The sequence below is a fragment of the Oryctolagus cuniculus genome, chromosome 10, assembly GCF_964237555.1.
Source record: "Oryctolagus cuniculus chromosome 10, mOryCun1.1, whole genome shotgun sequence".
Classification (NCBI taxonomy): Eukaryota; Metazoa; Chordata; class Mammalia; order Lagomorpha; family Leporidae; genus Oryctolagus; species Oryctolagus cuniculus.
This window is the reverse complement of record NC_091441.1, coordinates 4,185,004-4,209,885: the sequence shown is the minus strand read 5'-3', so window position 1 is coordinate 4,209,885 and position 24,882 is coordinate 4,185,004. Positions and strand designations below refer to the sequence as shown.

At 46.6% G+C, this 24,882-nt stretch overlaps 1 protein-coding gene across 5 annotated transcripts in view; it reads left to right on the top strand.

Moving 5' to 3' along the window:
- Window positions 1-24,882, top strand: part of ZNF407 (zinc finger protein 407) — a 454,851-nt gene continuing 429,969 nt past the window's right edge. For 3 of the 5 annotated variants that reach the window (XR_011379296.1, XM_008261471.4, XM_051851879.2), the window contains exon 1: window positions 1-753. The gene's annotated coding sequence lies outside the window, so the exon portion shown is untranslated. Of the gene's footprint in view, window positions 754-5,417; window positions 21,321-24,882 lie in introns of those variants that run through there. The other 2 variants (XM_051851877.2, XM_051851878.2) reach the window with 2 other exon arrangements.

The following is a 24,882-nucleotide window of genomic DNA, read 5'->3' as shown; positions in this document are numbered from 1 at the left end:
TCACGACCACGCGGGGCGTTTTCAACTTTTATTGCCACACCGCTCGGCTCCTCCGCCTCCTCGCTGCTGCCGGCATCCAGCTCCTGGCTCCCCGCGGCCTCAGATTCCAGGAGCTCGGGTTTTGTTTCGGTCTTTCGAGATCTTTGTTTCTCCTAACGCGGAGTAGCACACACGCCCCGCACTCCTGAAACACCTCGTTCACTTGGAGCCCCAGGAACCACACCGGCCATGGCGGGCAGCACCCCACGGGCCTGAGCCTGGGGGTCCTTGGCCCAGGGCGGCCGGAGGTGGAGGAAGGCAGCAGGAAGGAGGCGGGATCGGCTCGGGAGGAACCCCCCGGACGTCCCCGGCGGCCCTCCTCGGCCGACACCGCCCACCTACGAGCCTGACCCGCGTCCTCCCTTTTAATATTGACTCCTCCGGTTTTCCGTTTTCCTTCTCCTGGGGAGGGGTGGGACTTCCTGTTTCCTCCCCAAATGACTTCCGGCAGGAGCTGACGAGCTAAAAATAAGACAGCGTCGGCCGCTCGGGGCAAGAAGAACGAACTCGACTTGAGTTCTGCGGAACCAGCTTCAAGTTTCTGCTTTTCGGTCGTGGTGTCCGGGGTTCCATCCGCAACGGAGCGGTCCTCGGAGCCGCCGGAAGTCGCTCAAAGGAGAGACAGGAAGTCCCACCCCTTCCTCCCAAAGGGAAGACGGTGAGCCGGAGGAGTCAGTCAGAGGGGCGAGCAGGAGCGATTCCGTCGGCAAACAGGTAAGTTATTCTCTGGCGGGGCGGGGGGTCTGGAGGCGGGGACCGTCCAGCGTCAGCGCAGGGCCTGGGGGCGGTGGCTTGAGGGCCCGGGGCCTGGCGGCCGGGCGCCCCGAGCCCGGTCAGGGCCCTTCGCTCTTTCTCCTCCCCCCTCCCCCCGCCTCCGCCCCTCCCTGCTCGCCTTTCCCTCCCGACGCCCGCCCAGACCCACGCCCGGACACCGCGGCCGCCGCCTCGCGCCCGCCGCCCGCCGCCCCGCGCCCTCGGCCCCGTCCTCCTGCGCCCTCCGCGCGCAGCCCTGCCGGCCCGGGTGGTGGCCCCGATGGGAGAAGCCAGTGCCGCTCGGCCCGCAGGGCGTCAGCCGCGGTTCCCAGCGGTGGCTGCCCCAGGCCGCCAGCCCGTTCTCGGCTCAGCCCTCGGCGTCCCGGCCGCCTTCCGTTAGGGCCGCCGGCGTGGGCGGGCGCTTCGGAGCCCCAGGCCCAGGGCAGTCGCCGCGGCTGCTCGCCCGTCTCCCAGCGCGAGGCCGCGGCCGGTGGAGGCGCACGGGTGGCCCTGGCGCTCTGTGGGTCACGTTGGGTTTTGGGGGGCGGCGGGCTGGCGTCCGTGGACGCGTGGACGTCGCCTCTGTAGGCAGTTGAGTCGGGGTGGTGAGCCGAGTGGCGGCCTCACCGGAGGCTGGCGGCGTCGGGTGATGCGCTCGCTGGAGTCAGTTCACTGCGGCGCCGTCGGAGCACCCAGCACAGACGCGGGTGACCGCGGACTGCCTGCCCCGCAGCGCCCCGCACGCCGGGGGCACCCTAAGCGATCTGACCCAGATGAGTGCGCGCGTTCAAGTCGGCGGCGCTTACTGCTCGCTGTGCCAGGGTCGCTAACGACTGAGCGCACCTGGCACGGTGGCGAGCCTGGGCCGGTGTGAGCGTTGCTGATGGCACCGCTGCCACCGGTTCCTTTGAAAAACAGCCGCGTTGTTGGAAAAGCAAGCCGGGCGGAGTCCACCGGTCCTGTCGGGGCTCCAGTTGAGAAACCCTGGTTCCCGCCTTGCGTCCCGTGCTGGCGGCCGCGCAGACTTCTCCGGGCGGCGCGGAGTCTGGTCGGGAGGTGGATACCCTTTTCTAAGTGTTAGGCTGGAGACGGCGCCGGGGAGCCGCAGGCGCCTGCAGGAAGTAGTATGGGAGGGCTTCTCAAGGATTTGAAGGATTTCGCCACATTCCCGCAGCAGTCCTTCTAATCGTTTTATTAGAGAACTCTCTAACTTGAATAAAGTGGACTCTTGTCATTTGACTTTTCTCTTGTCTTGATTAAGAGGGTGGTTTGTATTCCAGGCGGTAAGAATCCTGCTTTGCAAATCCCTGACTAGGGGAGTAAACTAGTTCTGTGGCCCTCTGGACCGTAGGTAGCGCTGGGTTTGGGACGGCACCTGGCCCAAGAGCGTCCGTGGCCTTCATTTTCCAGTATCGATCACCGGAGATTAAGGAGTTCATTCAGGACAGTTACGCGTGCTTGCTTTGGGCCAGCTGCTGCGCCAGGGTGCAGTGTGTAAGGTGGCAGGGAATATGGAGACATAAATGGGCGCTGGCCGTACAGTTTACAGGTGGTGCAGTATTCCTTGGGGACACAGTGTCATGGTGCCCCTCATGATTCTTGGTTGACAGCCATAGAAGTGAACCCTGGCTGACTTAAGCTGGAAAGGAATTTACTGGAAGGCTATAGATAGCTTCCAGAATTGATGGAAGACTGGAGAACTGGATTCAGGAAACACCTGAAAGAGACTGGGTGGTTGAGGCCACAGCCAGAGTCAGACCTCATAAAGTGGAGTTTCGTGGCTGGTGGCATGGCCGCCTTTGTTGTGGGCCGTTGATTCTCTTCTGCTGTTGAAAAATCTCTCTCTCCCCCTGTGTCTTGGTTCCCGTCTCAGGGATGGGAAGGAGATGGCCCAGTCGCCCTGGTTTCCAGGTTGCAGGGAGGTGGGACAGGTGTTCTGTGACCTACATCTCAGGACACTCACACAGCCAAGGAGTCCTACAGAGCGGGAGGGTGGCTCCTAAGAGCTAAAGTGTACATTGGAAACATTAAGAGTGGGAGAGGCTAGGGAGGAATGCTAAGCGGGGCATCTCCCGCCCCTGGGGGTTCGCCCGAGTGCTGATTGTAGAGTGCGCTAGGGTGTACTGCAGAAGGTGGCACAGACCAGCCCTCCCGTGTGTCCTGCCCATTTTGTGAATTAAACAGGGGTGAGTATAATCACTGTAAGGGTTTTCTGCCCAGCACAACAGGTGGCTACTCTGAATCATGAAGAAAACACTAAATTACATTCTATGTGCATGTTAGAAAAGTCAAGAATTATATAACTTTGTAAGATTGCTATGAAACCAAACCATGTTTTTTAAACTTTTAAGAAAGCATTCTATCCAGCAGGACATCATGTGGGACACGTACTGGCATACAGGAATGTTACCTGGGGCACACAGGAATGTTACCTGGGGCACATCAGCCAGACAAGCCAGGCAGGCCGGAAGTTAGAACTTTCCTCCCGGGCAGGGAGGTCCCACTCCCTGGGTGACTGGGGGCAGTGAAGACCCCAGGCTCTTACTCCGGGTGTGCACTTCCTCCCCAGCTCCCTGAGCTCCAGGAAGCTATGCAGAATGATGTGTTGCTGGGAGCTTTTGGTGAGGAGAAGCGGCACAGACTCCTGTGCTGAGTGGGTGTGACCTGCAGGTGGGTGAGCATCGCTGGTAGAGTGACGCTGGTGAGGGTCTCCCGGCCAAGCCAGGGAGAGAAGCACACGGTGGGGTTGGGGGACCAGGAGGAGTTCCTGGGGGGTCGTTCTTGTATTTATTAGCTAGCTGGTACTTGTGAATGTAAAATTTGAAAATCTGCTCTGTGACAAGTGTTGACCTGCAGTGAACTTCAGTGGTTTGGCCTGACGTCGTGTGTGTGCAGTGTGAGTCCCATCTGGAAAGGAGCTTTGAGAATCAGGAAAACACTCGAAAGACCTGGTTTCTTAAGTGGGGGACTGATTTGAAAATTCTTTGCTTTTACACTTGTTAAAGGCCTCTGTATGTGATGGTGTGGACCCAGGGTCCCTTTGAACCATGACCCGGTGTGTTGGGTCACCATACTCCAGGAGACATCTGAGTGCTGAGAATCTTAGAATTTCTGTGGAGGCTGGTGCTGTGGCCTAGAAGGTTAAGCTCCACCTGCAGTCCTGGCATCCCATTATGGACGCTGGTTTGAGTCCTGGCTGCTCTGCTCCAGATCCAGCTCCCTGCTGTTGTGCCTGGAGAAGCAGCAGAAGATGGCTCAAGTATTTGGGCCCCTGCACCTGCGTGGGAGGCTGAGAAGAAGCTCCTGGCTTTGTCCTCGCCCAGCCCCAGCCATTGCAGCCATTTGGGGGGGGAGGGAACCGGTGGGTGGAAGAGCTCTTTGTCTCCTCTCTCTGTATTTCTGCCTTTCAAATAAATAAATAAATAAATAAATCTTCTAAAAATTTTTTTCTGTTACATCGAATTTCTTCAAAATAGATTTGATATAGAACTAAATATGAGAAATGGTAAAATTAGAGTTAAGATGGTTTTAGCTAGAGCAAAGTAAATAATTTAAAATAGATATTTTAGGCTTATTAAATATGATTCTGAGACAGTTGAAGGAAAGAAGAAAGTTTAATTGTTTCATCTGGTGAAATATTATTGATGTTTTTTTCAACTTTCAGGCCTTAGAGGAATAAATGCCCTCATAGAGTTACCAGCTTATAAAAATAATTTTTACTTATTTTGAATTTTTTTTGAAAGAGAGAGGCTGAAGACAGGAGCCTACAGCTGCTTCTGGGTCTCTGAAGAGGATGGCAGAGGTCTGAGTGTCCGAGTCACCATCTGTTGCCTCCTGCGATGCCTTAGTAGGAAGCTGGATCAGAAGTAGAGTAGCCAGGCACTGCAGTATGGGAAGCAGGCATCCCAAGCAGCGGCTTAACCTGCTGCACCACAACGCCTGTCCCTTAGTAATTGAAGGTATGGTTTGTAAAGAGTGGTTAATGGCTCAGGGAAGGTAGAGCTTTTAAAGCTTTTCTTTTTCTTTTTTTTAAAGATTTATTTGTTTATTTAAAAGGTGGAGTTAACAAAGAGGCAGAGAGAGAGAGAGAGAGAGAGAGATATCTTCCATCTGCTGGTTCACCCCCCAAATGGCTGCAACAGTCGGAGCTGGGCCGACCTGAGGCCAGGAACCAGGAGCTTTTTCCTGGTCTCCCCCGCGGTGCAGGGCCTGAGGACCTGGGCCATCTTCCATTGCTTTCCCAGGCCACACAGAGAGCTGGGTGAGGAGAGGAGCAGGCCATATGGGTAAGGGCACTGCAGACGGTGGCTCTACCTGTTATGCTACAGCGCTGCTCCCTTACTTTTCATACGTGTTAATCACATACACAGGTGGTGTGTGCTCATGTGTGTGTGTGTGAAGTTGCCTTCCACACAGGGTGACTTCCCAACCAGAACCGCTCCCTGCTATCTGAGAGTGCCGTTCCTCACGCTCCCCCGCTGACCTTTGTTTCTTCAGTGAGGTTTCTGGGGACATGGGACGGATTCTTCATGGAGTGTGGTGGTGACTGATTTGCTAACAACCTTCAAATTTATATGTTGAAAAATTTTCACCTCCCCCGCCCCCTGCCATGAGAGAGCAGAATATAAGGAGGTTTATTCTGCTTTAAGGAGTTTAAGTAAAGGTTAGCATCAAATCAGTGTTTCCTTGTGGTACTTTTTGTTTTTCAGATTTTTTTTTTAATTTGAAAATCTGAGTGACAGAGAAGAAGCAGGGAGAGACACAGAGAGGGATCTTCTATTCTGAAATGGCTGCATTGACTGGGGTAGGGTCAGGCCAAAGCCAGGAGCCCAGAACTCCATCCAGGGGCCCAAGCTTTGACCGTCATCTGCTGTCTTCCCAGATGCATTAGGAGGGTGCTGGATCATGCGGATCAGCCAGGACTCAAATGCGTGCTCCTGTATTGGGTACCTTGGGGTACTTTTTGTATCCTCTCTAAGGTTGTAGTTGGTTATGTATGTGGTCTTTACTAAGCAGAACTCCCTGGGAGTCAGTTACCCTTTTTTAAAATTTTTTATTTTGTACTATTCAGCCAAAGGCTATAATTTTTTTTTCCTTTTTCTTTTTAATTTGAAAGGCAGAGAAAGAGGAGGTGTGTGTGTGTGTGTGTGTGTGTGTGTGTGTGAGAGAGAGAGAGAGAGAGAGACAGAGAGAGAGAGAGAGAGAGAGATTGGTCTTACCTCTGCTGGTTCACACCCCACCCCCAAATGGATGGCTGCAACAGCCCGGGCTGGAGCTTCTTCCAGGTCTCCCACGTGGGTGAAGGGGCCTGAGCACTGGGGCCATCTTCTGATGCTTTCCCAGGCACATTAGCAGCGAGCTGGATGGGATTAACGGAGCTGATACTTGGGATGCTGACACTGCAGGTGGTGGCCTAACCTATGCCACAGTGCTGGCCCAGTGGGTTACCCTTGTAATTCACTACAGGTTAGTGAAAGTCTTAAGCACAGAAGGTAAACTATGAAACTTTTAAAAGTCAATATAGGATGATAGCCCTAGGACTGGTATGGGCAAGAGGTGCTTAAACAGATCACAGAAAGTGCAGACCTTAAAGGAAAAGATCAGTGTATTTGACATTGATATGGATGACTGTGTTTATTTAGAAAAACCATCAAGAATGTGAACAGATAAGTCACAAAGAGTAGGTGGGTGCTGTTTGGTATATACAACAATAAAAGATTAGTATTTAGAGGGGAAACCAATCACAAATTAGGAAGAATAAGAAAGAGGACAGATGATCCCAATGGACATCTGACAGAAGAGGAAACTTGCAAAAATGCTCAACTTCCTTTCAACCTGAAGCAGCCAACTTTATAAAGAGAAAACATTCATTTAGCTCACGGTTTTGGAGGTCCAAGTCTGAGATTGGGCAGCCCCATTGGCTTGGTGTCTGGGGAGGGTGGTGGATGTTGATGGCAGAGGAAGGGTGCCCGGTGACCCAGAGAGCAGCAGAAAATCTAGGCTCCGCTCTGCTTTTATAACCAACTTTGTCTAGGGAACCAGCTTCTGGGGGCATGACCTCTCTTCTTCCTGGCCCACCTCCTAAGCCACATAGTTGGATTAAGTTTCCTCTCTTAATAACCATTAACTTTTGACTTTGGGATTTGAATAGCTGCATGCCTTTGGGAGCCATATTCTGTTCAAAAGGCAGTAGTTAGACATGCCACTATGGTGAGATATAAAGGAGAGCAGGTGGATGACGAGCACAGATTTAAGTTATGGATAGCTCTCCAAGAAGGGGAAAGGCAATGGGGAAGGCAGAGACACAGCCCCGAAGGTAATTGTTTTTCTTTAACTGATCTGTGCTGAGGATTTTGTTACATTATGCCTAACACTTTGCACATATTAAATGTTTTTTGTATCTATGAAATATTTTTGTAACATTTGTTTTTTAAGTTTGCAATTCATTCTACCCAGGGATTGTTTAATTTGTATGAACAAGATATGCTAGAGATGAAGTATGTTTTTGGAGGAGGGTGACTGAAGTTACTCTTCAACTGGCCATCTTCTAGATGCTGTCAGGAATAGAGCCAACCAAAGGTACTGGGATTAGATGGTAAGGATAGCTAATACTGAGCACTTACTCTGTGCCAGACACTGGCCAGAGCACATTACATGCTGGGTTTATGCACCTGTAAGTAAACAAAGCTTGCCCCCCACAGTGACCCTGGGAGGGTGGGTGTTGTCACTGTCTCTGTGAAGGAAGTGGCACCTGGATACAAGGTGCAGACACAGTCTGACTCACAGGGCTGCAGCAAGGAGACAAGCATAGGCAAAATTCTGAGAGAGCTGGAGGGACGAAAAACAAAAAGCCAAGACAGGAATGGCAGTGTAGCAAAGACTGGTATAATGTATATTTGCTTCCTTTTTCCAGGTTGTGCTTTTTCTTAGTGAGTCTTTTTTTTAAAAATAATAATTAATTTGAAAAGCAAAGTTATAGGGAAGGGGTGGAGGGAGAGACGCAAAGGGAATATGAATGGATGTGAGAATAAGGAATGTCTTGCTTTCTCTGGTTCACTCCCCACATGCCTGCAACAGTTAGGGCTGGGAGCCAGGAGCCAGGAGCCAGGAGCCAGGAACCAGGGGCAGGAACTCCACAAGGTCTCCTGTGTGGTGGCAGAGACCCAACTACTTGGGCCATCATCTGCTGCCCCTGTTTGCTTATTAGGGAGCTGGATTGCAAGCATAAGTGGGGTTCAGCCAGACAGTTCAGTTTGGATGCTGGAATCCCAAGCAGCAGACTAACCTGCTGCAGCATAACACCTGCCACACTAGGTTTGCTTTTAAGCCAACACAGTCCTTTTGTCATTCTAGCAGATGACAGATCCTCAAGGCAGAAAGAGTAGTTAATTACCTTTTGATTTTAGTTCTTGAATATTGAGTCTAAGTGATATCTGAAGAATGTGTATTTCCGTTCCTGAGAAAGTGGTAGTATCTTGTTCTCACGTGTAGAGTCTAAAAAGTTACTATCCTAGAAGTAGAGCATAGAAGAGTGATAACCGAATCCTAGAAAGGATGTGAGAGAGGGAGGGATGGAGAGAGGGTTGGTTAACAGGTTAAGGTGCTGTTGGATAGGAGGAATAACTCCTGGTGTTATATAGCACAGTCAGGTAACCATGGTTGACAACAGTTAGTTCTGTACTTCAAAGTGATTAATAAAATTTTGAATGTTCCCAACAGAAATGATAAGTGTTTGATACATGTTGCATATGTGTATTGTAGTGTCTCATCATACCCCATAAGTATACACAGTTAATGTGTCAAGTAAAAATAAAAAACGTAAATTATAGTATTCAGATTTTGAAAAAAGAAGAGGTAGCATTGTGTCATAGGATTTGGGAAATCATACTTATTTGCTTAGGCACTTTGTCTTTTTTGGAAATCAGTACTTGTCCATTTTTTTCCTAACCTTTGACAATTTTTTTTTTTTTTTGACAGGCAGAGTGGACAGAAAGAGAGGGACAGAGAGAAAGGGACAGAGAGAAAGGTCTTCTTTTCCGTTGGTTCACCCCCCAATGGCCGCTGTGGCCAGCGTGCTATGGCTGGCGCACCGCGCTGATGGGAAGCCAGGAGCCAGGTGCTTCTCCTGGTCTCCCATGGGGTGCAGGGCCCAAGCACTTGGGCCATCCTCTACTGCACTCCCGGGCCACAGCAGAGAGCTGGCCTGGAAGAGGGGCAACCGGGACAGCATCTGGTGCCCCAACTGGGACTAGAACCCTGTGTGCTGGCGCCGCAGGCGAAGTATTAGCCTATTGAGCTGTGGCGCCGGCTGACAAATTTTTTTTTTAAGATTTATTTTTTATTTATTTGAAAGACAGAGTTACAGAGAGAGGTAGAGACACAGAGAGAGGTTGTCTATCTGCTGGTCCGCTCCTCAGATGGCCGCAACGGCTGGAGCTGCGCCAATGCAAAGCCAGGAGCCAGGAGCTTCCTCTGGGTCTCCCATGCGGGTGAAGGGGCCCAAGGATACGGGCCATCCTCCACTGCTTACCCAGGCCACAGCAGAAAACTGGATCGGAAGTGGAGCAGCTGGGACTAGAATCGGCGCCCATATGGGATGCCAGCGCTTCAGGCCAGGGCATTAACCCGTTGCGCCACAGCACTGGCACCAACAATTTGTTTTCTCTTGCCATAATTTATCTCATATAATGGGGACTTTTTCTTAGATAAACATTGCTTATGTTGTAACTTCAGCCATTATGGCGTTATAGGCACCTCTTGAAATTACCAAGTATGGGAAAATTAAAAATGGTTCTAGAAGCTGCTGGTTAAATTATGTGTCCTTTGAATCCAAATAGCGCTACCATTTTTGTTGGATACTCAGAGTGCTAAAATTTTCTGAACACGGGGAACTGTCAAGGACTTGTTATTGTGTGATGGTCGTGTTTTCTAGTGCAGTGAGCCCCTCACTAAGTGGAAGCCCTTCAGTATGGGCTGTCTGCATTTCAGATCTGTGTAGAGATTGTAGGAGATCCCTTACAGTCACATGTAGAACATAGGATTTTTAAAAGTAGATTACAAATTCTTCAGTTCTAGTTTCAACTACATTTCACTAAAGCTAGATCATCTCAGTCTTAATTCTCAGTGCTTTTCCATGTATTTGCTGTTTGCACTTCGCTCATTTTTTTCTTACATGTGCTTTCTTCTTCTATGAAAAAAAAGTTTCAAATAAAAAAAAATAAGGTAATAAGAATCCTAAAAGGGAAAACATGTTGTCTAATTATCAAATGTAACCAAAGTCCAGCATACTTTTCAGTTATTAAATATAACAGAAACCACATTTTAAACCTAGACCAAGCAATAACCTACTTCTTTGGAAGTGTACAATTCACTTGTAATTTCTGTTAATTGTGGATTATGGATCAGAATTTGGTATATAGTTATTGGATCAGTTATAAAATGAAGAATAGCAGTTGTAGGAGTGCATGTTAATTTAAGATATAATTATAAAGCCATTAGAATTTAAACTAAGGTGGTAATGTACTTTTAAAAATAGCGTAGAAAATTTAGATCATTGAAGGAAGCGGAGTAGAAATTATAGCTTTCCAAAAAATGAGATCAGGTGGCTTTCATTAGCAATCTTCAGGGTTCAGAATCTGGTTTCCCTGATGAGCAGCAGTAGGATTTCAAGATGGCAGGCCAGGCAGAGTTTACTGAAGTGGCATTCAGAGTAATCTTGGCTAATGATGATGTAGGCACGTCTTGGAATTCCTGTGTGGTAGCCTGTATAGGACAGTGCCTTTGTTTTCTGATTCACTCTTCTCCCCCTCCCCACCCCGCCCCCCACGGCCAGTCCTCTCCCCCCACGCTTACAGCTGTGTGTCTGGGGAAGACACTGTACGTGTACATTGAATAGTTGAGAGGGACTTCAGTCTGGTGGTCTCCAAATCTGACACCTCAATCACCTAGGGAACTGTAAATGTATAGATTTTTGTCTTTGCCCCAGACTATCTTAATAAGAATCTTTCCATGGGTAAGACCTAGGCATTCCTGTTTTTGATGATTAGCTAAATTTGTAAGTAATTGGTATAATCAATGTCAGCAGACAAGATTACAACAAATTAATTATAAACAAATTGTCTTTATTTGGATTCATGAATGGAGACAACTTTCATTCTGAAAAAAGAATGAGAGCTCCCAGTGGGTAATAGCAGAAGGGGGGTTTGGTTTTGTAAGAGGGACATTAGGAAGAAACTGGCTAACATCTGGTGATTGCAGGTTCCTTTTTGGTAAGGGCTGAGGCATAGGGGACTTCCTTTTTATGCTAACTCAGGTATACTTGAATCTCCTGTTTCCAGGAAAAACTGGGCAGTTTTCTTAAAGTTTCAGTTTGATTAGGTAGCATGTGACTGCCTTTTGGTCTGGAGTTCAGGAGCTCTGTTCAAAACAATGAATGGCCTCCCATAATTTAAAATCCATAATTCCTTTGTTTTACAAATACAGAAGTAATGGCTGTAGGTGTGCTCTTGTTGCATTTCAGAGAAAAGGTTTTTGCGAGATTTTGCAGATGCTAAAAGCCTTCATTAATGTCAGAATAACAAGCAGTCTGATAATTTTTGGACTGGTGTGTGGCTGTGGTGGCTAGCTTTCTACCAGAATCAGTTGTTCCCTCCCTCCCTCTCTTCTGTCCTTCCTTCCTTCCCTTCTGTCAAGAGTTACTTACTTATTTGAGAGGCAGAGTTACAGAGAGAGGGAGAGACAGAGAGCTCTTCCACTCGCTGGTTCACTCACCAGATAACTGCAGTAGCTGCAGTTGGGCTGATCTAAAGCCAGGAGCCATTAGCTTCTTCCAGGTCTCCCACTTGGGTGCAGAGGCCCAAGCACTTGGGCCATATTCCGCTGCTTTCCCAGGCCATTAGCAAAGAGCTGGATTGGAAGAGGAAAGGCATATGTGATGTTGGCGCTGCAGGCGCCGACCCTGGAATAAGCTGTTCTCTTCCATTAGATGTGGTCGCCCAACTCAAGGGTACGTTTTTTCAGCTTCCCTTGCAGCTCAGCCTATGTAAGTGGAAGTGATAGTTGCCTCTTTTGAGTCAAGGCTTTTAAGAAGGAAGGAAGCAGTGGCTGACGCTGTGGCATAGCAGGTAAAGCCGCGGCCTGCAGTACCAGCATCCCGTTTGGGTGCTGGTTCGAGTCTCGGATGCTCCACTTCCGATCCAGCTCTCTGCTATGGCCTGGGAAAGCAGTGGAGGATGGCCCAAGTCCTTGGGCCCCTGCACCCACGTGGGAGACCCGGAAGGAGCTCCTGGCTCCTGGCTTTGCATTGGCGCAGCTGTAGCCGTTGTGGCCAATTGAAGAGTGAACCAGCGGATGAAAGACCTCTCTTTCTCTCTGCCTCTCCTTCTCTCTGTGTAACTCTGACTTTCAATTAAAATAGATATATCTTTAAGGAAAAAAAAAAAAAAGGAAAGAGTCAGCCACTTCTTCTGTTTGCTGGAGGCAGGGATGAGGCAGGTCAAAGGCAGAGCTTCCAGATGGAAGGAGCCAGGCTCTCTGAGTACTTGCTGACTGGGAACTCCTGCCTTGAAGTTTGTAAGAGTAAAACAGAAATTTCTTTTGCATTTAGGCCATTTTGAAGTCATTCCTTTATAGCAGCTGTGATAAGAAGGCTATTAGATTGATTCTAGCCACTGTATCCAGATCCAAAAGAAATGGCAGGCCTGCAGAAAATTAGTATTCTACAGTTTTTGTTCTCCACATATAAAATTTCTTTTATTTACTTTTCAGAGTATAGGAGAGTAATATTATTGAGTTAGAACATTTTATTAGACTAATATAGGGGTATTCTCGTGTGAAAATAAGTGAATGGAGGGACCAGTGCTGTGGCGTAGCAGGCGAAGCCACTGCCTGGGGTATCGGCATCCCATATGGGCACTGGTTTGAGTCTTGGCTGCTCTACTTCCTATGCAGCTCCCTGCTTATGTGCCTGGGAAAAGAGTGGAAGATGGCCCAAGTGGTCCCTATACCACATGGGAGACCTATAAGAAGCTCCTGGCTTCGTACTGGCCCAACTCTGGCTGTTGTAGCCATCTGGGGAGTGAGCCAGTGGATGGAAAATCTCTTTGCTTCCCTCCCCCCTTAATTCTGCCTTTCAAATAAATAAATCTTTTTTTTTTCTTTTATTTGACAGGTAGACTTATAGACAGTGAGAGAGACAGAGAGAAAGGTCTTCCTTCCTTCCGTTGGTTCACCCCCCCAAATGGCCGCTACGGCCGGAACTGCGCCGATCCGAAGCCAGGAGGCAGGTGCTTCCTCCCGGTCTCCCATGGGGGTGCAGGGGCCCAAGCACTTGGGCCATCCTCCACTGCCCTCCCGGGCCACAGCAGAGAGCTGAACTGGAAGAGGAGCAACCGGGACTAGAACCTGCGCCTATATGGGATGCTGGCACTGCAGGCGGAGGATTAACCAAGTGAGCCATGGTGCCAGCCCCTAAATAAGTCTTTTTTTAAAAAAATAAGTAGATGGAAAAATGTGATGCCAGCCATGAACGGTGGCCAACAATGAGGGATGTACTGAATTACAGAATACTCTTGTTTATTAATGAATTTAGAGCTGAGAATTCTTTATTTTTCTTGACTGCTTTGAATGTATATAGTTTAAAAATGTGGTGTAATATGGTTTTTCAAACTTTAGCCTATTGCTTATTACCTCCCTGTTTTGCTGCATTTTATACATCTGAAATAATAATTAAAAAAACCAACACATTTATTTGAAAGGCAGAGAAACAGACAGCCCCTCTGGGAGAATCACTGGGTTCCCAGCGTCCATTGTTGCCTTCAGCCTTTTTCCCAGCTATGAGCCAGAAGCTACCTGGGCCCTCAGCATGTCCCAATGACCAGATGGCATAACAGAAGTTTTCAGCCAATCTGGGTGCCTGCTTTGGGAGGCCCCCGCTGCATGGCCCAGATACCTTTAGGATACTCAGGTTTGGCCAGTGGTGCACTTAGAACCTTGTCCACCAAAATCTCCCGAAGAGATCTTTCTGAGTTTAGGAAAGGTGTTTGTTACTGCTATTTGTAGTGCAGAATTTGTCTAAATGTTGAAAGCCTTTAACAGAGTTCAAGTGCCTGGAGTATGGAAGGTGAGACATAGAGGAGAGTCATGATGGAGCCATTCCAGTGAGTCTTGCTGTGCCATCTTGCATCCTTTGACTTGGGACAGGAGGAAGTTTTATCTTTTGTAGGTGGCCCCTTAACCAGTCTTTTTTTTTTTTTTTTGGACAGGCAGAGTGGACAGTGAGAGAGAGACAGAAAGAGAGGTCTTCCTTTTGCCGTTGGTTCACCCTCCAATGGCCACCACAGCTGGCGCGCTGCGGCCAGCTCACCGCGCTGATCTGAAGGCAGGAGCCAGGTGCTTCTCCTGGTCTCCCAATGGGGTGCAGGGCCCAAGCACCTGGGCCATCCTCCACTGCACTCCCTGGCCACAGCAGAGAGCTGGCCTGGAAGAGGGGCAACCGGGACAGAATCCGGCCCCAACCGGGACTAGAACCTGGTGTGCCGGTGCCGCTAGGTGGAGGATTAGCCTATTGAGCCGCGGCACTGGCCCCCTTAACCAGTCTTGCCAGTTAACAGGAAAAATTCTACTGTGCCTTCAAGTACGACATTCTTTTTACATCTTTGTTTTCCAGGGCTCTGTGTAGGGCTGGTGTGTGAAGCACAGTGGACAGGAGTTGGTAGGAAGTTTGCAACAGTTATTTTATTGATTTTTTTTTAAAATTAAACTTTATTTTTAATTAATTATTTTAATTAAAGGGACATAGAGCTCTCATCTGCTGGTCCATTCCCCAAGTGACTGCAATGGCCTGGACCAGAGGCAGGAGCTGGGAATGCAGTCCAGTTCTCCAAAGTGGGTAGGAGGAGCCCAGTTTCTTGAGCCATCACTGCTGCTTCTCAGGGTCTGCTTTAGTGGGAAGCTATAATCAGGAGCCAAGGCTGGGACTTGAACCTCCGTACTCTCACACAGAATATGGACATCTAACTGCCAGGTCAAATATCCAGCATGATGCATGAGCCCCCTTGCCCCTGCCAAGTTATTTTGAGACACAGCTGCAATAGGAAGGATGTCATTAATCTGAAATCCCACCACCTTTTTCTTTACTACTCTTACCTGCTTGTACTTATCCTGCCTGCAGGTGTAGGGTATTAATTAATTAAAAAAATACAAGCTATGGGTAAAGGCAGTCAGGAGAAGAAACAGGGCCCTCAGTTGAAGGTAAAGCTTTCTAGATTCCTGGAAGTCTTCTTGGGACTAATAACTATTATGTGGAGTAAGGATCATGTCAGGTTTAATAAAACCTTTGTCATTTTTAGTGAACTGTATATTTTCTTGACCTTCCGACAGTTGCTAAAGACATGGCAGAAGTCTTTGTAAGCCAGTGATTTTACATTTATTGAAAAATGTGAAAATAAAACTAGAAAAGCTTTTTAGAACACCTGTCTGATCTTTGTCCTGGCTCAACTAGTGTTACGTCCTGTTTGCTTTGACATTTCTTCTTACTCTCTCACATATGGTTTCCTCACATGTACACTTGCACACACACACACCAGCTTTCCTTTTGTTTTTGAAGCTTTTGAGAATAAATTAAATACATTATGACCCTTTATTCATGAACACTTTGTATCTTATAAGAATAGGGACATTTTCTTTTATAACCGTAGTACCATTACTAGTTTTACAAATTTACATTAGTACTTTTGCCAGTTCGTCTGAAATAACCTTAATATAATGTTCCCCTGACTGCACAGGATCCAGGCCAGGACAGGTATTACATTTAAGTGTCATACCTCTTGTAGCTTCATTCGTGTGGGATATTTTGTAGCCTTTTTTTTTTTTTTTTTTGGATGAGGTTGACATATTTGAAGAATGCATTTCTCCCCACCACTTTTTTCTCCTTTAAATAAAACGATACTGCTGTTATGTTTGTCTGCTGGTAGCCCTTGATGAACTGGTGGTTTTGCCATCTCATCTGCAGTGATGCATAGATGACACATTGTCCTCAGGTTGTCACATCTTAGGGGCATACTGTAGCTGTCTGCCCTTCGTTGGGGATGTTGAGTTTTGACAGCCGTGCAAGGTATTTGTAATTCTAGCATAGTTAGCACGTTGTTTTTCTTCCCTTGAAACCAGTAAGTTCCTTGAGGGGTGGCACTTGAACATCTTGCCGGCATTCTGCCCCATATCATAATTACCCCCTGAGACAGCGTCTGTTGATGATTCCTGCTTAGTACACTTTTTGCTGATGATTTCCTGTCCTCGGTACTCCCAACATATTTATCAGTTGGCTCTCATCATTCTACTATAAATATATATTTTGCCTACCCTTCTCCCTCCCTCTCTCCATCCATCCATCTGTTCATCATTCAAGTCATTGAAATGGGTGTATTCACTCTGACTTTTAACAGTTTAACGGTACTGAGTATTTTGACATTCAGATTGTACCAGAGTTGACTGTTGAGAGCCCCTTCAAGCTGGCTCCTGTGTCATTGTGACATCTTTTTTTTTTTTTTTTAAAGCGTTCCCTACTCATCTTTTATTACCTTGCTCCAGTCACGATGAACAGTTTCTTGAGCCCCGTTTCCTTTTAGTGGAGAGTGGCATGGAAGACGGAGATCCAGAGGAAGCTTGGTGGTGCTGCTCTTTGTCTCTGCATCCTCTCATTCCTGAGTTTTCCAGGCGAGGTTCAGTGAGCCACTGGTAAGGTGCTTGGTGTTCCTGGGTGTCTGACTAGAATTAAGGCCCCAGACATTTAGTCACCCTGTGGCTGTGTGTGGTTTCAGCTTGGTGTTTAGCTCAATAAACACAGTCATAAGTATATTTCTATCTAAAAGCTTTCTCTTTTTTTTCTTGAGAGTTATCAGTTTCCATTATTTCGATGTTGTGTAGAAAAATTTTTAAAGCTTCCCATTCACTGTCCCCTCCCAAAGCAGTGTATTTTGAAAGTATAGAAAAGTGCCAGGAAGAGGGAAGAAAGATTACCTGTAGTTTCCCCACCTAGAGGGGAAAAAAAGAAATAAAGAACTGTTAACCTTGTTATATAAATGGACCTGGGTAGAACTATATTTTAAAATTTTAACACTGAAGTTTTCCTCCTTTTTAAATATACTCTCAGCACTCAGATCTTTGGAAGCTAATAATTCCTATCCCAAATGTCTTGAGACTTAGTAGTTTTATATCATGTGTTAGCTTATTGACATTTGGAATTACAGTGTTTTCAGATTTCTTCTAAAATTAGTAGTTTCAGTCTTTTTTTCCCTGACGTCCTTTGATTAGCCTTTGTATTCCATCTCTTCTCAGTAGACCTGATGAATCTAAGCAAGAACTATGGAACATGTCTAGCTTTTTATTCTTCTTTTTAAAGTTATATTTTTCTCATATTTACATTTTGGAAATACCCATTTTCTTCCAATTTTTCCCTGCTGGACAGAAAAACAAGTCCATTAATAAGAAGACAGTTTTTCACTTTTTCAGTGTTCAGCAGTAACTCCTTGATATTCATGAGGGGTTTTCTCATTGCATTTATGAACCATAGTCTTTTCTTCTTGCTTCATGCACAATGACAATAGAAGCTCCGAAAAGTTCCAAGTTGCCCCATGTCCTACAGCTTACTATTGGCAGAATGGGGATGAAAGCAAAGGCTCTCTGTAGCTTTATGCTTTTTTTCACAATGTGTAAAATTTTAGTGTAAATATATTAGGTTTCTTTAATTTTATTCTTTTAATTCTCTGTGCTTTCCTCAGCGTTCATGTTATATGCTTCATTCTCTTGGCTTTGGAAGAAGATGAAAGGAAAATTTAGGGAACACATACTAACTTTGATCGTGGAATGCCTTTTTCATGGCTGCATCATAAATTCTTGAAAATAAAGGGTCTAATGGAAACACTTAATGAGCGAGGAGGGGCTCTATCATATGTAACCTTCCCCCTGTTTTTAGTGAATAGACCGTTTAAACTAAATTAAGTAAAGGATATAAATTCTGTTGTTTCAGTTTTAATATTTCATGACTGATTTTATAGATGAAATTATATTTTACAATAAATAGGAAGAAGAATTTATACAGCCTGTTCTATTTGATGTGAAACAGCAAACCCCATTTCTCTGTAGCTGTAAAGAAAATTCATTCTCATGTCTTTAGTTGTAAGAGATGGTTTCATTGTGATTAGTTACATTGATAATAAAACAACCTTTTCCAAGTGGCATAAGATACAAATGATTGTAGGTGTCTGCTTTTAATGACATTGAAGTTTTAAATTTTTTATCTTACTCATAGGACTATCATTCCTTCCTTTTGTTCTTTTTCTTCTGTTCTAGTAAGAATATTCTTTCGTTAAAAAACAAAACAAAACAAGAGTTAGATGGAAATGCTAACAAAGCATTGAATTTTCAAAATAGTTTTTCAAAGGAGATATACAATTTTAACTTATTTGTGTAAAATCTGACTACAAAAGATGTATTTGTCAGAGATGGTTTATTTAATGCTGTCATAAAATTAATTTTTAAAAATTTTTTTACTTGACAGGTGGGGTTAGACAGAGAGAGAAAGAGAGAAAAGTCTTCCTTCTGTTGGTTTACCCTCCCAAATGGCCGCTCCGGCCAGTGTGCTGTGTCGATCTGAAGCCAGGAGCCAGGTGCTTCTTCCTGGTCTCCCATGCAGGTGCAGGGCCCAAGTACTTGGGCCATCCTCTGCTGCCCTCCTGGGCCACAGCAGAGAGCTGGACTGGAAGAGGACAACTGGAACAGAATCACTCCCCAGATGGCTGAAATGACTGGAGCTGAGCAGATCTGAAGCCAGGAGCCCGGAGCTTCTTCCAGGTCTCCCATGTAGGTGCAGGGGCCCGTGCACTTGAACCATCTTCTGCTTTCCCAGGCCACAGCAGAGATCTGGATTGGAAGTGGAGCAGCCGGGACTCAAATCGGCACCCATATGGGATGCCTGCACTGGAGGCGGCGGCCTCATAAATTAGGTGCTTGTATAATGGTAAAAGTCATATACTTTGAATAGAAAGTCCAATTGAAAGTGGTAGATTAAGAGAGGGATATGAGTAGTCCACCAGTTTCCATTTGTTCCTGCCCTGGGTTTCTGTTGCCATTGTGGTTCACAGAGGGCTTGAGGCAGGCCTGCCAGTTTTATCTCATTCCTCCATGAATAGAGGATTGCCATTGCAGTATCATAACTTGTAGGGTTCATCTTTTTTGAATTTCCCAAAGAGAAAGAGTAAAAGACCATTAGTCATTTTTATGTGTGTATGTTTGTGAACGGGTGCCCTCGTGCACATGCATACCCTCGTGTGATGTTACTATGGGTCTGACAGCATGTGCTAACGTCACACTGTGTACACCACTTACTTGGGTAAGTCTAGGAGGCTGAGGGGAAGATGGGGGGTGGGAGGCAGGGAGAAAATGGGTTAATATGGCCTTATTATACCAGGGAGAGTAGGTGTGGGTGTCAGTCACTAAAGAGGGGGAGCTGCAGCTCACTTCACATATGCTTAGGAGAAAAGGCAGAGCGAGCAAGTGAGCAGAGACTGTGCCGAGTGAGAAGAGAGTTAGAAAGGATGAGAAGGAAGGGAAGGTTCACGCGTGCTGCTTGCATGCAGCTGGCGTGGGCAACGGTGGAACGCTGACGTCTTTCCAGTACTTGAAATGGTTTCTTTAAAACGCAGAAGAAAGTTCCTGTGAGAAGTGGCCACCAGGTGTCATCAGAAGGCTGCTATTAATTTGTTTTATTCTCAGAAAGTATGTGTTTTGATTTCTTTCTTGAAATACTTTGTTTTCCTTTTAAACCACAGCAAGTAACTGTTTCTGTTACAGTGGGAAACTTTATTTTTGACAGTTTCTAGGTGAGTTAATCATTTGTAGGTAAAAATGAAAATCAGTAAAATTACCTGTAACTTCTTTTTTCTTTTTCTTCCTTCCTTTCTTTCTTTCTTTCTTTTTTTTTTTTTTTTACAGATTTATTTATTTATTTGGAAGGCAGAGTGATAGAGAGAGGGAGAGGGGGGGAGAGAGAGAGAGAGAGAGAGAGAGATTAAAAAGAGATCATCCATCTGCCGGTTCACTCCCTGAATGGCTGCAGTGGCTGGAGCTGGGCTAATCTGAAGCCAGGAGCCAGGATCTTCTTCCTGGTCTCCTATGTGGGTGCTTGGGCCATCTTCCACTGCACATTAGCAAGCACTTCCCAGGCACATTAGCAGGGAGCAGGATCAGAAATGGAACAGCTGGGACTCAAACCAGGGCCCATGGGGGATGCTGGCACAGTGCTGGCCCTTTAACTTATTCTTTGGTCAGAAAACAGCTACTTGAGGATTTGGATAGGAGCATGGCTTCTACATGGAACTGGATATTTGGAAATCTTTGGCTCAGGGAGGGTCTCTGTTGAATGGTAATTTATGAACTTGTGTGGGAAATAGAAAGCTTTAAAGAGGATTGGGTTTAATCACATGAACTTACTAGACCGTCTCAACCTGGAAACCTTACTGTGGGAAGGAATCTCAGATGACAAGTGCCCACACTTCTGGAAAGAGGGGATTGTGCCTTACTCTGAGAGTTGGCCTTGCATCCCTGCCTGTTTTTTTTATGTTTTGTTCCTGAGAGAATGAAATGTGCATTTTGTACATAGTAAGATTTCACAAAATGTTGAGTGAATGAATACATTTTCCTTCCCACTGTCCAAGTCGGGTGATGTTTTAATTCTTCTGCGAAGAAGACCATTCCTCCATCTCCCCTGGTCATATGTGACTTGTTCTAAACCTTATCTAGTGAATTTTTACAGATTTTGCATCACTTCCACTCGCCCTTTTGCAGATTACTGTGAAGAACTTGCTAAGCCGCTCTGTGCTCCTGCTCAGGGCCTAGTGCGCGTCCTGCACCCCGTAGCTTAAAGAACGCGTTCAGTTCTTCCTGCCTCTAGACTTCCTCTGCCTTGCAGCCTGAGAAATTAATTCCTACAGCAGGAGGTGTCTCCGTGACTCTCCACTGACACTACTGAAAAAATCGTGTTCTTGATGCAGAGTCTTCTGTGATCTGGGCCTGGTTGGTCGGCTGCCAGTTTCTTAAGCTGCTGCAGAGTGGAAGGCCCGAGTGCTGTGGCCCTTGGCCTCTGTGCTCACTGTGTTGATGGAGTGCCCAAACCCTGTACAGCATGTCCTCGTGGAATGCTCACTATTTCTTGAGATAATGAGATGTTGGATTATCTCATTAAAAAATAAACTGGGAAGTGACAAGTGTAGAAACTTTTTTTCTTTGTTGCAGATTTTTTTGAACCGTTATATAGAAGAAAAATAAAGGGTTTCCTTATTTTGGTTCTTCACAAGAAGGTAGATGTGATTCTTTGATCTGCAGACACATGAGTCAGGTGCCATTGTGAATACTCACTGTGAACAGAAGTGTGTGGACCTTAGAGTGTATGTGTTCCATCTGCATACCTCTGAGACGAAGCTCCTGCTGGTGCCCGTGGAGAAGATGGCACCGTGTACCGTGCCAGTGTTTGCGGAGTAAGTAGTTGTCAGTGTGGTATCCAAAAGAAGGGGCTCATCCCCCTGTAGACAGGACGTTTATTACAGATGCTCTCAGAACTGTGCAGAAGTTGATGGACAAGTGTAACGAATCCCTCTGCACCTGCCATTCAGCTTTAATCATTGCAACTTCACTGACGCCTGTCTGGGACTGTTTTGAAGCATTTATCAGACATTATTCATTTTAGCTGTAAATACGTAAGTATTAGCTATTTCTTGTATCACAATGAGGCATTTGTTCATTTTAGTACCCCTAACTGCTTAGAATTGTTCTAGGCTCTTGGGATACATTGGTGAATGAAATAAACCGTGCCCTTACATTGTAGCTTGGAGAGACAGAAAAATAAACGAGACACATAAATAACCACAACAGGAAAAACATTGATTGCATCAAAATTTAAAACTTCTGTGTATCAAAGATGCCATTAATAAAATGAAAAGGAAGAAACTATTTGTAAAACATGTATCTGACAAAAAATTTATACCCCGAATACATAAGCAACTCCTGCAGCTCAATAATAAAAATAAATAACCAAATTAAGAAGTAGGCAAAAAGCTAACAAAGCACATAAAAAAAAACTACACCATCTCTCATCATCAGGAAAATGCAGAGTAAAACCACGCACACCCACTAGAATGATTGACATTGGATGTCAGGGAGAATGTGGATCAACCGGAATTCTTATATACTGCTGATGGTGATGCCACAGTATAGCTGCTTGGAAAGTCCGCCAAGCAGCCTCATGTCCTGGGCATTTAAACAAAAGAAGTGAAAATAGGTGTTTGTGAAGAGCCATGGGAGAATATTCACGGCAGCCTTACAGCAGTAGCAGCACGAGGAAGCAGCTGTCAGCAGGGCTGGTGTAGCTGAATGGTGCGGTGGTGAAGTGACCATGCTGCTGACACTCAGCGGCGGCAGACTCCTCGCCCCAGGAGCATCTTTATGAGCTTCTGCTTCTAGGAATTTTTTAAAATTTTTTTAAAAATTTTTATTTTTTTATTTGAGAGGTAGAGTTACAGACATTGAGAGGGAGAGACAGAGAGAAAGGTCTTCCGTCCGTTGGTTCACTCCCCAAAAGGCCATACTGGCCGGAGCTGTGCTGATCCGAAGCCAGGAGCCAGGTGCTTCTTCCCAGTCTCCCGTGTGGGTGCAGGGCCCAGGGATGTGGGCCATCTTCAACTACTTTACCAGGCCATAGCAGAGAGCTGGATTGGAAGAGGAGCAACTGGGACTAGAACCGGTGGCCACATGGGATGCCAGCAGTGCAGGCGGAGGATTAACCTACTGCGTCACGGCGCCGGCCCCTGGAATTTTTTTTTTTTTTAAAGATTTATTTATTTGAAAGGCACGTTACAGAGAGGCAGAGGCAGAGATCTTCCATCTGCTGGTTCACTCCCCAAATGGCCGCAATGGCCGGAGCTGGGCTAGTCCAAAGCCAGGAGCTTCTTCTGGGTCTCCCATGTGGGTGCAGGGGCCCAAGTACTTGGGTCATCTACTGCTTTCCCAGGCCATTAGCACAGGGCTGAATTGGAAGTGCAGCAGCTGGGTCTCAAAGTGGTACCCATATGGAATGCTGGCCCTGCAGGCGGTGGCTTTACCTGCCATATCACAGCGCCTGTCCCTTTTAGGAACTACTAAAACAGGCAAAACTAATTTGTTTTAGGAGAATTCTGAACTTCGGCCACTGGAGGTGAGAGGCTGTGTTTGGAGACTGACTGGGAAGGGCTGTGAGATGCCTTTGGACCACAGGCAGGCGGCAGTGGCTCTGTATGTTGGTCAGGAAGACCTGGGAGGCCTCCTCTGCACACCTCTTGGCTTCTCTTTCTCTGGACTTCTCTCTTTCACTCTGTCCCTCAACTCCATGGCCTGGGTACTTTCTCCAGACAGCAACCAGGGGGCTTGCTTGATTTGTATGTTGTCTCTCAGGGATTGCCGTCCTTCGGTGTCTGATGTCTGTTGCTTTATAGATTTTGTCTGTTTCAGCTGTTCCATTTCTGCCAGAAAGAAGGAACTGTTCTGGGTTGGAGCGGGTGTCTGTTTTTAACAGTATGTTGGGGCCAGTGCCGTAGCTCACTTGGTTAATCCTCCACCTGTGGCGCTGGCATCCCATATAGGCGCCGGGTTCTAGTCCCGGTTGCTCCTCTTCCAGCCCAGCTCTCTGCTGGTGCCCGAGAGGGCAGAGGAGGATGGCTCAAGTGCTTAGGCCCTGCACCTGCATGGGAGACCAGGAGGAAGCACTTGGCTCCTGACTTCGGATTGGCGTAGCTCCGACCGTAGTGGCCATTTTGGGGGTGAACCAGTGGAAGGAAGACCTTTCTCTCTGTCTCTCTCACAGTCTAACTCTGTCAAAAGAAAAACAAAACAAACAAACAAAAAACCCAACAAGCTGTATGTTGTCTTGCCCATTACAGGATAGGCTCTCAGGGACAGGGATTTTGTGGTAGTATTTGCTGTGCGTGCAGCAGCCTCACCCAGAATCTGGGGTGCATTGTGGGCAGTGCATGAGTGTCTGGGGATGGAGCACAGCTTGTTCTTTCTTTTCTCCTTTTATTCTTCCATTGCAGATATTGAATAGCAAAACCAATGCTTTGTTTAAAAGAGCACTTTGTGAAGTGTCTTTAACGACACCAGTTTCTTGATTCTTTGTATACACAGGGCTCTGTAATGAGGTAAGGTTGGAAGATGGTTTTTTAACTGAGAAATCCTTGGTAATAAGACTTTTGTTCAAACCACAGTATTCCAGACTTACTTGAGCCAGGGGTGTTTTTTCCCCCAACTGCTTACCACATTCTGAAGAGTGTGTCTGAATGATGTTAAGCATCTTGCAAGGGCATCAGTACTGTGGACACCTGTCTTTCCCACTGCTCTACACATGGTTGTATGCTGCTGTGAGCATTTACGTGCAGGCAGGTTTTTATGTGGACTTACATGCCTGGGAGTGGCATTGCTGGTTGTGTGGTAGCTCCATGTTAATCTTTTGAAGAACTGAGACTGTTTTCCAAAGTGGCTGTACCATTTTACATCTCGTTAGCAACATGTGAAGGTTCTGATTTCTTCATATCCTTGCCAACATTTGTTATGATCTGTTTGATTATAGCCATTCTACTGGGTTTGACGTGGTATCCTATATTCCTTTTTTTTTTTTTTTTAACAGGCAGAGTTAGAGAGAGACAGAGAGACAGAGAGAAAGGTCTTCCTTCCGTTGGTTCACCCCCCAAATGGCTGCTATGGCCAGCGCGCTGTGCCGATCTGAAGCCAGGAGCCAGGTGCTTCCTCCTGGTCTCCCATGCGGGTGCAGCGCCCAAGCACTTGGGCCATCCTCCACTGCACTGCTGGATCACAGCAGAGAGCTGGACTGGAAGAGGAGCAACTGGGACAGAATCCGGTGCCCCGACTAGGACTAGAACCCAGGGTGCCGGCGCCACAGGTGGAGGATTAGCCTAGTGAGCCGTGGCGCCGGCCATCTTATATTCTTTTAAACATTTATTTATTAGAGGAACAGAGAAAGGGAGAGATAGATATTCTGTCCACTGCTTCACT